The sequence below is a fragment of the Lutra lutra genome, chromosome 17, assembly GCF_902655055.1.
Source record: "Lutra lutra chromosome 17, mLutLut1.2, whole genome shotgun sequence".
Taxonomy (NCBI): domain Eukaryota; kingdom Metazoa; phylum Chordata; class Mammalia; order Carnivora; family Mustelidae; genus Lutra; species Lutra lutra.
The window spans coordinates 15,001,076-15,016,250 of NC_062294.1; the positions used below are offsets into that span (position 1 = coordinate 15,001,076).

A 15,175-nucleotide genomic window follows, 5' to 3' on the forward strand; every position below is an offset into this window, starting at 1 on the left:
TTCGGCACACATTTAAATAGGCCTGGCAGCCGGTAAGGAGATAATTCAGATGTTATAAGGTCATCTTCTGGAGAGACCTTCTCATAGGTTGATGTACAAAGCCAGCAGTGGGGGCGTCTTTTGAGGAGGTCCAGTCATAGGTCTCTTCAATCATGTTAAGATCTAAATGCTCTTTAGACATGCTGGGAATCCAGAACTTTCTACAGGATTTCTTTAAATATTTTGTGCAAGTTCTAATTTTAAACTTCCAAATGTTAGAGGCCAAGGACTCGCTGTTTTGAGTTGTCAATTAGGTAGATAGCTCTGTTGGTCAATTAAAAGATTTTTGTGGTTTCAGAACCCAAATAAAGTGGTATGCAGAGCCTCAATGTCATTCTTACCATCTCCATGCATATTTATGGGGCCCTGGCTGAAGTAAAAGCACATATGATACCCCTGAAACTAATAATACATTTTCTTTTAAAACAAACAAACAAACAAACAAACAAAAGAATAGGATAGAGCCCAGGTTCCAAAATCCCTATGGGCTTGAGATGACTCTGTTACATATTCTACACTACCTAGTCAATTATCAGTGTTTCTCAAACTAAAGCCCAGAGTGGTGGAGAGCAGTGATAGAGCGTGGTGGGAATTATGCAAAAAATACAGAGGGAGTTTAGGTTTTTTAATATGTTGTCTTTCAACTTTGGAGGGGATCTGGGAAAGGACGTCCAGGAAGTTCTCCTCCCATCCTTGAGTTTAGCTCAGGCTCACCTCCTCCTATAGAGGCCCAAACTGGAGGTGACTTCACCTAGTTTCTCAATATTCATATTCTCGGGAGGTTTCCCAGATTAGTTGGCAGGCACCAAAAAAAAAAAAAAAGAAAAGAAAAGTCAACAAGATCTGTTTGTTTCACTACTCAATACCTGTGATGCTGTGGAAATGCACACACACTTATGAATAGATTTGTATTCATGCTATGTTACCCCACCTGCTTCCCCAAGGATAGGCACCATATGGAGTATACTCTGTATGCATCTCCATAAATGCCCACAGTGCTAATTGGTACTCTGATGTGCCCGTGGCGAAGTGGAGGATAATGATAATGTTGATGATGATGAGGAGGATGACAACGATGATGACACTAAATTGCTAATAATGATTCAAGGAGGAAAACAGTTCTGGGCATAGAGAGATGCTCAAAAAACACAGAATGAATGAATAAAGTTTAAGACTTTCACGAATTATTTTCTGAGATCTGGGTTTTTTTTTTTGTAAATACTTACTTACTTCATTATTACTTATTAAAAGAAGCCATCTCGGGACGCCTGGGTGGCTCACTTGGTTAAGCGGCTGCCTTTGGCTCAGGTCCTGATCCCAGCACCCTGGGATCCAGTCCCACATGGGGCTCCTTGCTCAGCGGGGAGCCTGCTTCTCCCTCTGCCTCTGCCTGCCACTCTGTCTGCCTGTGCTCGCTTGCTCTCTCTCTCCCTCTCTCTCTGGCAAATAAATAAATAAAAATCTTTGAAAAAAAAAAAAAGAAGCCATCTCAACTGCTAAGCCTGTGGGTTGGGCTAAAATGGCATAATAATAACACAAGGCAGATGGACAATCCCTTTTCATCACCAGTGTATTTTTAAAAATATGATTGAGATACCTAATACTTCCCTCTCTCATGGCAAATCACCATAGAACATACAGTTTTTTTGGCTGACACCTAGAGCATAGAATCGTTCTCCTGACCTGCTCAGGGAAGGACATCAGAGAGATGAGGCTGCTAACACAAGAAAGACATGCCTTACAGTCAAGCATGAAGGCCTGCAGGCTAGAGGGAGTCATACCTTGCAGAGATATACAATACAAAAAGCAGCCAGCAGTTTTTAAAACATGCAGAAAAGTAAATAATACCAGAAAAGAGTTTCATAACTACCTGGAAGAATCAAAGTCTTTTCTTAAAACTTAGAGTGCAAAGATCTCCCGAGACTTGGGTTCTGGTCCCAGCTCTGCCAATGAGAGTTGATGGGCTCCAGTACGTTAATTATAGCTGGACTGTGTTTTCTCCTGGTAAAATGGAGACAACAGTACATACCCTACAGAGCTGTTGGAAGATCAAGTGAGATGCTTAATATAAAGTGTCTGTCACAATGGCTGGCACCTGGCAGGTGTTCAACACGAGGTAGAAATGGTTAAAATTGTCCTGATGCCGCTCACCTGTGTGCACCTGCGAGGCTGGAGTGTGACGAGCAAACGACTTTGAGCGTGCTGTACAAAACTAGATAGCCTCGCACAGATCCAAGACATTTCTTTCCAGGCACTACTGGGTTCCAGGCTCGCTCTGTTAGCACAGGTATTCCTCGCCTCTCAAAACTTCACATTACTCTACATTGCTTTTACAAAAGACCTACTACCTATTTTTACTAGCCGAAAGACACACGAAAACAATTTTCACTTTTGCGGAAAAAGGTGAAAAGCAAAAATAGCGTTGACCATTTGTTTTGCAGTAAGCCATTAACAGAGGCAACACGCACCCCAAGCAGCCAGAGCAGCCCCGCCAAGCTCCTTCCAGATCTGTTCTCAGCATCTTGGCCCCAGCTGCCAGAGCTTTGAACTGTGTCTGTGAGCATCTGTGCTTTGTCTCGATTTATTTTGTGCATCCATTAGCCTGATGTGTCCTAAGGTAACAGAAAAGCCTAAGAGAGGTTATTTTTGGGGTCTGGAAACATTCAAAGATTTTTCCATATAAATTAATGGTAACTGCTGCTTCTCTTTACGCCATTTTGGCTTATGAAAGTTTTCGCAGGAACGCTCTACTTTCAGAAAGGGGGGGAACCAATATTGGGAAAAAGACAGAGATAAAAGACATATTATCAAGGACAAGTTTTCTCCATATACAGGCATCTGATATACCTAATTCTGGGCATACGGTTACTGAAATGAGGAATGCAAGCAACCACTTGCAGACTTCCTCAGGGAGGGTTTTGTGAAGATTAATAGTTAAAAATGACACAAGTTATCGAGGTGCGTGGGCTCCCTGCAGCACAGGAGATATGTAAATCCAAAGAATAATCATCAACACAATATCATCACCATTTCTAGAAACAGATTCTTTCCTAGGCCAGAAGAGAATTTCCAGAAGTATCTTTCCCTTTTGGAATTACAGAGTATGACAGATTTATTTCCACACAACTCACTTGCTTTCAGAGTTATTGTTTCCTCTTATTTTTCCCCCTTCTTTGGTGATAGAGGGGCCTGAGAACTGATTCTGTCAGGAAGTTCTTGGGGAATTTTCAGGAGGATGTACAAGTAGGTTATATGAATGACTGTGAGCGGCATCTTTTTTTTTCTTATTTTATAAAAAATAGATATTCATAACCAATCTTTTGAGCATATCTAATCAAAACCATGAATGACAAACATATCAGATAATTTTTTTCAGAGCATGAAGGATGCTTTTGGGGTAAGTTACTATCATTTCTATGTCTCCCTCTTAAAGCAAATCAGGTAACGTTTCCCCCATTACAAAAAGGATGTGCTATTAAATCCAGACCCCATGATAGGATCTCAATTGCCCCCAAGACATCTAATGCCAATGCCCCAATTTTTTGAATTTATCGACTGAAATGTTAGATGGAGCAGGTTCAAGCATCTTGCTAAATAAAATATAGATTACATTTATCATTTCCCCTCAATCTACTAAAATCTTGTTACTTTTTCATGGAAGGAAATGAATCAGTTTGACAGGACTTTTTCTGTCAAGTGATATAAGTTCCCAACACTGTATTCACTGCAGATTATTCTAGAAGTGATTTGGCAATCATTTTTTTCCAGGTAAAGTTCCAGATTAGGACATTACAAACTTCCTCTTTGCTTTTTTAAAAATAGAGGCATTAATCTTGTTTCTTTTCAGTCTTTCCAAGTTCTTAAAAATGAAGTTACTCTCCCATGATTTTAGCCAACAACAACAGATTCCCTTATTTAAATAAAACTTCACCCTCCAAAAAATCTACTTAAAAAAGAGGTGTTTCTACCAGCATTTAAGTCATATTTAAAAGTTGATCATGTGAAAACAATGAGGAAGCAAACAGTCAAAGCTTAAGACCTCTACTTTGATAGGCCTGTTTCTAGATCTCGCCCATGGATTTAGATATGATCTGAATGGATTTCTGAACTGAATGGGCTCAAGCTCAAAGACAGGTATGGTAAATCTTCAGATTGTGTCCATCTCCTAGGTCTCATGCAAGTCAAAGCCATTATTTTCCAGAAATATATTGAAAATCCACTGGGAAGTAAATGAGAAAAATGAGAAAAACGATGTGAAAAACTTCTAAGTTTATACCTTCTAACATAAATTACAGCAGCCATGGGGTCTGCACACTTCCTAAAATCTCAGAGTTTAATAAAAACTCAGTGTTTCTAGAAAGCACACTGTATGCATGCAACCTTAAAGTCACCACAGACCCAACTCTGTAAAAACCAAGATGGGAACACAAAGGCCACATCCTTGAGATGAAATTCAGATATCTTGGGTGCTTCTGGGTATCTCTAGGACTTGGGGTTTCTAAGTTTAATGGAGACAGATGCTTTTCTAAAGCCTCTGAAGAGGCTCTTGACAGGTCAAAGCCTGGTATTTACCAATCTTTGTGAGCCTGAAATTTTAAGCTCCTGTGTTCTTACTTGGGTGCACCAGGCTGATTCCCAGTCCAGGTTATCCCAGCTACCTGCCTCTCACTTTAGCCTCCAGATTGCTCAACACTGCTGAGGACATAAAGACCTTGAGTTGACTATACCTTCTGTGGTGTTCTAGAATGTGCTAGCCAATCACAGATGGTTGCTGACTCCTGAACAAATTCCCCAAACCTGCTACTTCATACCTTTTCCATACTCCTCCAGCTCCCACCAACTGTATTCTTTCTTAATTCACAGCAGAAGATTTCAAACCCTTATTTCTTGAAACTGAGATTGGAATGAATTTCATCAACTGGTCCATGGCATTACCTTAAAGTATCTTGCTCTGCACCCTCTTCTCTACCATAAAATGCCTTCGTATCCTTACCCATTACCTCCTTTCTCTTATTCTACCTTGCTTCTACCACATATCTTTCCTGGGCTCTAAAGCCTGATCTTTATAGGTCCCTCCGTTCCCCCACTTCTTATTTCTCTCTCCCTACTCCTGTCTCCATGGCATGCCTATCCCCACCACTCTCCTATCTTTCTTTAATCAATCCACTTATATTTGGAAAACTATACATGCTCTATTCTCTCCTACTAAAACAAAACAAAAAACAAAACTTTCCCTGATTCTACCACCTACCCTTCTATTTACTACCCGACTTATTTTTTTTTAAAGATTTTATTCATTTATTTGAGAGAGAGAGAGAGAGAGAGATCACAAGTAGGCAGAGAGGCAGGCAGAGAGAGGGGGGGAAGCAGGCTCCCTGCTGAGCAGAGAGCCCGATGTGGGGCTCGATCCCAGGACCCTGGGATCATGACCCGAGCCGAAGGCAGAGGCTTTAACCCACTGAGCCACCCAGGCGCCTCAACTACCTGACTTCTTAAAAGACATGTTCTCCGGTCCATGATGGAACACCCCCAGCCCTGTGGACAGCTCTGACTACTGGAGAAAGATGGCCATTATTTTGAGCATGGAGCGATTTTCCTGTAGCTCTTGCCCACTGGTCCCTTGTGTCACCTTTTGAGACCACCCAGATCAAGTCTAATTCCCTGACACAGTCTTTCTTCTGTCCTGTCCTCTTCTTTCCAATCTTTCTGAGCTAGGCACTACCAGTTCCTTCAACTGGTCTTTACAAGACCTGATTCTGAGTTCTTTTGCTTCCTTGTTTTCAGTTTGACTCAAAGGGTAGTGTCTGAGCTTCCTCTGCTCCTCCACCTCTAATAGTAGAGCTGGGTTATCCCCTCCTCTGTTCTCCTAATTACACTTTGCTCAATACAATTGTTGAATCCTCCCACTATCAACTTAAACCTCTAAGATAGTGGTTCACAGAGTGTGGGCCCTAAGCTTCTATTTCTGAATGACCCAGGAAGCCTTAATAATTGCTGATTCTTGGCACCTCAGTCTTATTGAATCTAACAATAGGGGCGGGGATGCAGTGACACCTGGGAAATTTATTTTATTTTTATTATTTTGGGGGGTGGAATACACATTTTATTTTATTTTATTTTATTTAAGATTTTATTTATTTATTTGACAGAGAGAGATCACAAGTAGACGGAGAGGCAGGCAGAGAGAGAGAGAGAGAGAGAGAGGGAAGCAGGCACCCTGCTGAGCAGAGAGCCCGATGCGGGACTCGATCCCAGGACCCTGAGATCATGACCTGAGCCAAAGGCAGCGGCTTAATCCACTGAGCCACCCAGGCGCCCTGGAATACACATTTTAAACAAGAGTGCCAGATGATTCTTAATGCACACAAAACCTGGTGCAGGGGGGATGCTCTCTCAACATCTGTTGTCAACCCTGCACCTAGCCCCCATGTTTCGCAGATGGATTTTTGGATCCAAGACAAGAATTTCCATTTTCATGCATTATATTTTGTCTTGTTAGATTTGGTTCATTGCCTTGGCCTATCAAAATCTGTTGGACTTTTTCTTCTGCAACATAGGACTTCATGACAACCACACATGGATAAAGATGAAAAACCTAAATGTCACAGCACTCAGAATCTCCCTTCACGCTGACACCAACCATGGTCAACCAGTTCTACCAAACTCCTCCCCCTCCCCCCAACCCAGAGAGAGAGCGCAACCAGGCAGAATGGCAGGCGGTGGGAGAGGGAGAAGCAAGCTCTCCACTGAGCAGGGAGCCCAGCACAGGGCCGGTTACCAGGACCCTGGAATCACTACCAATCTCCTACTTCATCTTTTCTGCATAAGATAAGTGGACAAACTGTCCTTTGCCAAGTTGCCAAATGCCTTGGTAAACCCCACCTGTTCTTTGTCTTCTATATTTCCCTGATCTGTTGTCATGTCAAAGAAGAAAATGAAGTATTCTTAAGGGTCATTTACATATGCCTCCTAGAATCTGTGGCCAGGCGATGGAGTATCATGTGCAGAATCCTCCTTTTCCTGTGATCTTGTTCTGAATGCCTATGGCACTGAGGCATTACAAATGTTCTTGTCCACATTTTGACTCAACTACTAGAAAAGAGCTCTTGGACCCTTCGACTTGGAAGTTGTATCTTATGTGTCTCTAAATACCTCATGGTAACTAGCACAATGTCCTACTTTTCTTTGAAAACTTTTCTTTGAATGAATGAATGAATTTTACGTTTTATTCCCACTAACTTACTTTACCTTTTTTTTTTTTTAAAGATTTATTTATTTATTTATTTGTCAGAGAGAGAGAGGGAGAGAGAGCAAGCACAGGCAGACAGAATGGCAGGCAGAGGCAGAGGGAGAAGCAGGCTCCCTGATGAGCAAGGAGCCTGATGTGGGACTCGATCCCAGGATGCTGGGATCATGACCTGAGCCGAAGGCAGCTGCTTAACCAACTGAGCCACCCAGGCGTCCCACTTTACCTCTTCGTACAAGATGAAAGCAGACTCTGTAGTGAATATTAGGAGACTATGCTTCTTAGGCATGAAGGAAGTGGACAGATCTCCACAGGCCCAATTATTTCTTTTAGTTACTGCCCATTCAAATGAGCTTGTCAGAATAAAGGCATTCTTTGAGATGCAGTGTGATGAAAACACTGAGAAATGATGACACGGTTTCTAAAACATTACAACTTTACTAGAATCTGTGGCAATGACCAAATGAGACATGGGAAAGTGCATTTCAGAAAAACCTTGGCGCTGTGCCCGAGTGGCTTTGTTGGTGAAGCAGCCAACTCTTGATTTCGGCTCAGGTCATGATCTCAGGGTCCTGGGATTTATCCTCACACTGGGCTCTGCGCTCAGCAGGGAGTCTGCTTGAGGATTCTCTTTCTCCCTCTGTCCCTCCCCCACCTAAAGTAAATAAATAAATTTTTTTTTTAAAAAAGAGAAAATCCTTGGCTTCTTGGAGCCACCTAAGTCAGCATAACATGCAAACATATTATGGGCTTCATTCTAACAAAACCTCTTGTGATGACACAGACAAAGTGGATCAATAGGACATGAGATGCTGGACAAGGAAATCTAGCTTCCCTCTATATCACAACTGCTAACACATCTGAGTAATCCTCTGATTCATAAGAACAACTGTAAATGAAATGATGGCAAGTCTTGTGTTTTCTATGGCTCATGTGACCTTCTTCATGGTTGTATTTTGTCTTTCCTATTTTTTGTAGATCAGAGAATAGTCCATAAATACTCCAGAACATTGGAAAATGTTCTCCTTTGGGAAAGCCAGATAGATGCAGGTCTACTTACTTGTTCTGCATGAGACACAGGGCAGTGATTCTCAACTAGGGGGGTGACTTTGCCTCTTTGCCCCAGGGATATCTGTCAATGTCTGGAGACGTTCTTACTTGTTACAACTCAGGAACACGGACCACTGGCATTTAGTGGGTAGAAGCCAGGGATGCTGCTAACTACCAAAGCACAGGACAGCCTTTCTCAACCAATAAAGAATTATCTGGCTCAACATGCCAATCATAATTATATCAATGAAGTTTTTTCAATAAAAAATATCCAGTGCCACTACTGAGAATCCCTGGTCTAGGACTATGGTTCTAGTGCAAAACCTGCAAAGACTGATACGTCTCAAAGGGAGCTACCTGATGGGGATCTGTGAAGTAACCCATAGGTCACAAACACTGTAAGATATTTTGCAGTTCTATAGTGAGACTGGAAGACCTATCTAGTGGGCTAGAGAGGTAGTAGAGAGGTTCTGGAAAACTCCTAATAGCTATACGTTTTACTTCAGAGTAGTTTACTGGAAAGGCTCTTAGTGAACTTTGCTCAGAAGGCAGACTCTTTGTCGACAGATGAAGGAATGCAGGCTTGGTAGAATCGTGCAAGGAGCATCAGTGAGCCATGTTCATGGTCATAAAAAAGCCCTGAACCACAGCTGCTAATGATGTAACTGGAGACTTAAGGCTCAAGGAATGTGAGGTGGACATGAAGCAAATGTACCAACTGGAAAGGGTGCTTTTTGGTGCTGACTGCAGAAAAGTCAGTCTTAGTTCTATAAAATGAAAGGGGAATTCACTTTACCTGAACCTCCTAGAGGACAGATACCTTTTTCCCAACTTCCTGCTATTTTTTATTTGACCAGGATTTTAAACACCACCAGTTTTATAGATCATAGGGAAACTGGTAGATTTAATGAAGTCTCCAGATGCCCCTTGAGAGATGATTACAACTCTAATTAAAAATGGAGGATGACAGACGAGAATCCCATGGGTCTCTATAAGCAAGTGGCATTCATATGTCTTCTTTCATGGAAAAGATCACTTTGTTCATATCAGTCTGGGCTCTTTCCAGTAGTAAAAGATAGCGTTCCCAAATGCTAATACATTAGGACATTTAATGCGGTTCAAAGATCAGGGAATATTTCAAGCTGTAGGGGACAAAAAGTTTATCAGCTAAGCTGGACTTTCATTTATTTCATATGCCTGCCTTCACCATCTCTAAGATTACACATCGCCTAGAATACAAAAGGAATCATCTAAATGAAGTCTGACTTAGTATCACATTGAAGCATGGAGAACAAGGGAGGTATTAGTAGGGCAAATGAGGCTTAGGGCTTTATACCCAGGGCTTTAGGGACCGGGTAGGTATGGTAAGTCAGAGTAGATGGTGGGGTCACAAATCCAGATAATCAAATGAAGTTTAAAACATTCCAAAGTAGGTCTTGAAGGTCAGGGCAGTCAAATATATAGACAAAGAGTTATCAGTTTCGGATGACAGAAACACTCATAAGAGGTCATCTTATCACAAGAAGCTGATCTTCTAACCCCTACAGTGCTGGTCATGTTGGCTAGTCATTGGAGAGTCTTGGTTCTGAAAGTGAAGTCATACTACTTAATCTCCATGGTCAGAGTGTAGGGGTGGGAAGTAGCCAGAGAGAGCCAGAAGCAGAAAGGTAAGGCTCATTGGAAGGCTTTGAATTAGGTGGCATTTCTACATATAGATATTAATGCAGCCCTGGGGCTGGATTTCAGTAGCCTCCCTAGTCTTATGCCTACTTCCAAAGGCAAAGGGGGTATTACATTTTCACAAAATGTACTTGCATCTCTTGACTCAATGCACATCTTTACCAAAGGGAAAGCAAACAGGAGAGAGTTGGGCCAACATGAAACCAACTGTATCACTGAACAAAGGGTCTAATATAAGAAACATCGAGGACTCTACTGTGATGAAATCATGGAGGCATTGACCGTACTACCCATTGACACTCCTCTGGCTGTCATAAATCAGGTCTGGTCTCTGACAACAGAAGCCCAGTGAATCAAGATTCATTTCTCGATAGGATGAATGCACCAGGCAGGGCTTTCCTCCTTGCAGTCACAGAATATGAAGTAGGATGTCACTCTGGGAGACTGACCTGCAGGTCTTAATAATGATCATCATGTCTTTTATTAATGACCAGCAAGATTTGGAGACTCCTCCTACCAATGTCCAGGCCTGGGGAATTGTCTGCAGGGTATAGGGATGAAAAGTGTTTCTAAGCCCAAGCTGTGGTTGCTTTGAGGCTGGAGGTCCTCAAACTCATCTTCAGCCTCGATTCCTTCCCCCATCCTAAATGTGATTCATAAAACTTCTACCCACGATTTCCAATTAGGCTGTGTTTCCTCTGCTGGGAATGCCTTCCCTCTTCTCCTTCAGTATCTACCAGAAACATCTTCTCCAGGACCCCCTCACCAGGCTGCATTGCTTTCTTTCTACTCTGTGCTCTCCAAGTTTGGTGTATACAACTTTATTTAACTATCTTGGTGATTTTTTTGTCTACCTGATTATCTCTTTCCCATGGCTGAAAACTTTGAGCTCGGGGACCATTTGTTCTAGTTTATGAGTACTGTGCACCCTGCACAGTGTCTGCCACATAGTATATAGTCAATAAGCGTTTGTGGAAGGAAAGAAAGTTGGTAGGAAGGCTTAAAAAGCAGTTAAGTACTACTGACTCAGGCAGATTCCAGCGTGAGGCTCTTCCAAAAAGGACAGTGACCAGCCAGCCTGGGAGAGACCACCTCCTGGAAATTTCCAAGGAATTGCCAATGGCCTTCAGGGGCTGTAGGGGCTGTGATTCCCATTTCACTTATTGGTAGAACCCCAGGGAATCCCTCTCTCTCTCCGCCAAGCTACGGACTTACCTTCCTGGAAGGCAGGCACACGGTTCTGTGTTGGCGACATTTCTGTAGAGCCAGCCTGGTGCTGGCTGGCTATGCCAGAGGGTTCCTTGCATCCTAGAGGCTGGGCCTTGCTAAGTCTTGTCACTACCCTACTGCTTCCTCCAAGGCCTCTGGAATTTGGTATTATGATGTTTGATCATTATGAGTAATGGTCAAAAATAGTCAATCTTAGTTTTGGTGAATTCCTTTAATCTTTTAGCTGATCTCATCAGATGAAAGAGTCTGCAGAGCTGGAAAGGGGAGTGGGTCTCATTGAGAAATTCCCAATGTATAGTTTTTTTTTTTTAAGATTATGTATGTATTTATTTGACAGAGATCAAAAGCAGGCAAAGAGGCAGGCAGAGAGAGAGAGGAGGAAGCAGGCTCCCTGCTGAGCAGAGAGCCCTACACGGGGCTGGATCCCAGGACCCTGAGATCATGACACGAGCTGAAGGCAGAGGTTTAACCCACTGAGCCACCCGGGCACTCCTAAATCTCTTTTTTTTTTTTAATTAAATTTTTTTTATTTTTTATAAACATATAATGTATGTTTAGCCCCAGGGTACAGGTCTGTGAATCGCCAGGTTTACACACTTCACAGCACTCACCATAGCACATACCCTCCCCAATGTCCATAACCCCACCACCCTCTCCCAACCCCCCTCCCCCCAGCAACCTTCAGTTTGTTTTGTGAGATTGTCTCTTATGGTTTGTCTCCCTCCCAATCCCATCTTGTTTCATTTATTCTTTTCCTACCCCCAAACCCCCAACGTTGCATCTCCACTTCCTCATATCAGGGAGATCATATGATAGTTGTCTTTCTCCGACTGACTTATTTCGCTAAGCATAACACCCTCTAGTTCCATCCATGTCATCGCAAATGGCAAGATTTCATTTCTTTTGATGGCTGCATAGTATTCCATTGTGTATATATATATATATATATATATATATGTATATACAAAGATATACGTAAAGATATATATACGTATATATATACGTATATATGTATATATATATTTATATATATACATACATATATACATACATATATACACTACATCTTCTTTATCCATTCATCTGTTGATGGACATCTAGGTTCTTTCCATAGTGTGGCTATTGTGGACATTGCTGCTATAAACATTCGGGTGCATGTGCCCCTTCGGATCACTACGTTTGTATCTTTGTATCTTTAGGGTAAATACCCAGTAGTGCAATTGCAATGTATAGTTTTTGAAAGTACTTCTTCATTCTCAGAACATTATCCACTGGAGACAAAGATTATTACAGATGACAACCCTGAGTACATCAATAAAGATTTTTCAAGATGCGAGGACTTGCAACACAGATCTCTTCTACTTTCCATTCACCTTTGCAAACCAATAAATTCAGTATTCAGGAGACCCAGTGGAACACTCTGCACATATCCTTGACGGCTCTTAGAAATCAGTTCTGTTGGTGTGTAAGTTATTCCAAAAAGGGGTTTTAGGCTCATTGTCAAACATGGTAGTACAGTATCACACAACAACAGGGTCAAAGAATGAACTAGAAGGTACCTTAGAGATAGATTAGTCTGAACTGAAGCTGCTAATGCCCAGCAGGAGAGGGAAGTAATTCAACCACGGACACACAGCTGGTGAGTGGCTAAAGCTGGCTTGAAACCAAACGTGATGATCTTAAACCCTTCTGCTGTTCAAAAGTATTATATATGTGTGTGTGCGTATGTATATATACACACATATATACGTATACGCATATATGTATATACATGTGCCCCTTTGGATCACGTTTTTATCTTTGTATCTTTAGGGTAAATACCCAGTAGTGCAATTGCAATGTATAGTTTTTGAAAGTACTTCTTCATTCTCAGAACATGTATATACACACACACACATATACATACATGTGTGTGTGTGTGTACACACACATACGTATATATGTGTGTATATATATACACATATATATACGCATATACATACGTATGTGTGTGTACACACACACACACACGAAAGGATAAAGTCCTGCACCACATAGACTGAGTTGTCTGCAGAGACCAAAAGGCCTACTGAAACAATAACCCATTTCAATTGAAGGCAGCCTTGTCGGGAATAGGCCCAGAGCCTCACCAGCCCCCCCCAGAAACAGAGCATTGTTTCCATCCAAACCTTGCACTGAAAGGAAGCCTGTCAGCTGGCAATGACCTCGTGAGACAACTTTGGGGAGAGCAAAGGGCTGAGAAGAGAAAGGCCTCATTCTCACTGCAAACAGGAAAAGGGAAGAGAAAAAGAAAGCTCTGTCTCCACACAAGGTTTGCTGGGCTGGCTATGAACTGTTCCAGTACGTTCCATCAAATAGATGCCTTCATAGAATCAAGCCAAGCGCGAACACTGGCTCTGGGACTCCCACTCCCGGGACACACACGGGCCCGCTCACACATGCTCTTGCTCTCTCACACCCTGGGAGAGCACTTATATGGGTTTCATGAGGCTAAGTAATAAACACTTTGTCTTCACCCTGCTATTTATGGGTTGCTTGGGGCATCCTGTTCTCTCCGCTGCCCTTACCTGAACAGACGGCTCCCGCAGACCCCACACTTAACAGGGACAGCAGTAAATGTGAAAGGCTCTGTGCTCCCCACACTCTCCTGTTTTCCCGGCCACCAGTGCTTAATTGCAGAGAAAGGTCAGTCTGCATCCATTTACCTATTCTCTGTGCTCCCTTCCTTGAGGTTAAATCTGTTCTCCTTTATTCCTGGGTCCTCATTTTCTTCCTTCCTTTCAGACATCTCTCTAAGACATCTCTCAGAGATCCCCTTTTCTATACTACCACGGCCAGGGACTCTTCCATTCTTCCATGATGGCTCAACCATCTAGGAAAACAAGACTGACTCTGAAAACAGCAAACCACCAGCCGTGGCCTCCAGCAGAGGTTCTGGGGGCTCCCCGGGCGACGGTGAACATGCAGAGTTAAAAAGCTGATCTGGTCCTACCTGTGGCCGACTTCAGGTTCACTCAGCAGCCTTGTGCTTCCCTTGCACCCACTGTGTTTGGGATGTCAAGGGGAGAGATGCACGTTTGGAAGCCAAAAAGCCTGGCCGGGCCAACAGATGCCTGAAAGCTGCAGGGGCCGACTCCAGAAGCGTTCGCGGTGCACAAGGTTGATCACTTTGGTCAGGTGTGGGGCCCTTTCCCTTAGCTCTTTTGGGGGTTTCAGGGCTCTCAGAGCAGACGGGGCCTGCGTGAAGACGATGAGTCACGGCCGCATTCTGTGCACCCGGGGGCCTTCACGCAAGCCTGGAGCCCTGCCACCTGTCAATCTCGTCTTCATCTCGGGCTGGACCGACGCATCCTGAAAGACGGGACGGAGGAGGATGCGTTAACTCGGCCTCTCCCCATGGAACACAGTTCGCCATGGCCACACTGATTAAATACAGGACATTATCTCACCATAATGCCCTCCTGGCCGCGTTCCCAGGAAAATTCTAACTAATCACAAAAATAGAAAGAAAAACGCACCCTGGATTCCATTCCTCGTCTTAAATGAGTGATGTGTTCACTTTTATTTATTTTTCTGGAAGCAAGGCGGGAAAAGAAAATGAATTTTAGGGCTTAGAAAAACAAGCTACTAATAGTACGAAGTCGAGCCGGGCTGGGGTGCAGACAGCCCGGGTGTAGCCGGCATGGCGTTGTGGGTGAGTCCCGGCCCGCTCCTGGCTCTAAACTCCTGAGTTTCAAACCAGAACACCTGGCAAGTCAAGGGCCGTGCAAGGGTTGGAGGTGGGGGCAGGTAGTGCAGCCAGGTGTGGACACTCAGGCACCCAAGCAGGCTGGGCGCTCAGTAGCATTGTCATAGCCCCAGCAGGCAGATGTCCTTCGGACACTCCTTTTCAGCAATGCCTGCAACTTTTTCTAGCATCTTTCTTTCTGG

The 15,175-nt window shown here is 43.2% G+C and overlaps 1 protein-coding gene across 1 annotated transcript in view; it reads right to left on the reverse strand.

Annotated features, from left to right (window-relative positions):
• ZFHX3 (zinc finger homeobox 3) overlaps positions 1-14,309 on the reverse strand; it is a 276,951-nt gene extending 262,642 nt beyond the window's left edge. The window contains exon 1 of the mRNA XM_047712137.1: positions 14,238-14,309. The gene's annotated coding sequence lies outside the window, so the exon portion shown is untranslated. The remainder of the gene's footprint in view (positions 1-14,237) is intronic.
• Positions 14,310-15,175: the final 866 nt, after the last annotated feature.